Genomic DNA, 987 nt, shown 5'->3' with positions numbered 1-987 from the left:
GTCGGTTCTATTGCCTTAACGACACCCAATTCTACCCACAAATTGTGCTGCCACGTAAACTACAACTAGACGTGATGAGACAGATGCATGAGGGGCCAGTGGGTGGACATTTTGGTGTAGAACGGACTCTGACCAGATTAAGAACCAGATACTACTGGTACCACATGAGGGAGGATGTTGCCCTCTGGTGTAAAACTTGTACCAGCTGTGCATCAAGGGCTCGACTCCAGAAGACACCGCAAGCCCCTATGGGAACAGTCCAGGTAGGAGCTCCTATGGAACGCATTGCACTGGACATTATGGGACCATTAAATGAGACTGAGCGTGGAAACTGCTATGTGCTTGTGATACAAGATTACTTCACAAAGTGGACTGAAGCATTTCCTATTCCAAACGAGCGAGCTGTGACAGTTGCCGGTATCATTGCTAGTGAGTGGGTGTACCGCTACGGGATCCCTCAAGCGCTACACAGTGATCAGGGACGCAATTTTGAGTCCGAGGTGTTCCAAGGGATGTGCAGTTTGTTTGGGATAGACAAGACTCACACAATACCATTCAGACCGCAGTCAGACGGTCAGGTCGAGCATTTCAATGCCACCCTCCAAAAGATCCTGGCTACTACCGCAGCACGCTGTCATTGGGATTGGGACCTGATGATTCCTTATGCTGTTATGGCGTACAGGTCAACCAAACATAGTGCTACAGGTTTCTCTCCAAACTTTATGATGTTGGGCCGAGAAGTAAGTGAACCAGTGGACCTCGTCGCAGGTTTGCCTCCTGATCCGGAACACCAACCCACTGCTCCAGAGTATGTGCAGCAGATGCGGGAACGGTTGGAGCTGGCCCACCAAATCGCTAGAGGAGCCCTGGGGGACTCAGTCACTCGTGCAAAGAGACAGTATGACAAGAACTGCTTCCACATGTAAGAACCCTCTCCTCTATGAGATTAATACCAGCTTAACCCCATAAAGTCATGTTCCACAAGAT

This window comes from Austrofundulus limnaeus, unplaced genomic scaffold, assembly GCF_001266775.1.
Source record: "Austrofundulus limnaeus strain Quisiro unplaced genomic scaffold, Austrofundulus_limnaeus-1.0 Scaffold2655, whole genome shotgun sequence".
Lineage (NCBI taxonomy): Eukaryota > Metazoa > Chordata > Actinopteri > Cyprinodontiformes > Rivulidae > Austrofundulus > Austrofundulus limnaeus.
The sequence above is the reverse complement of the archived record's forward strand: the minus strand, read 5'-3'. Positions refer to the sequence as shown.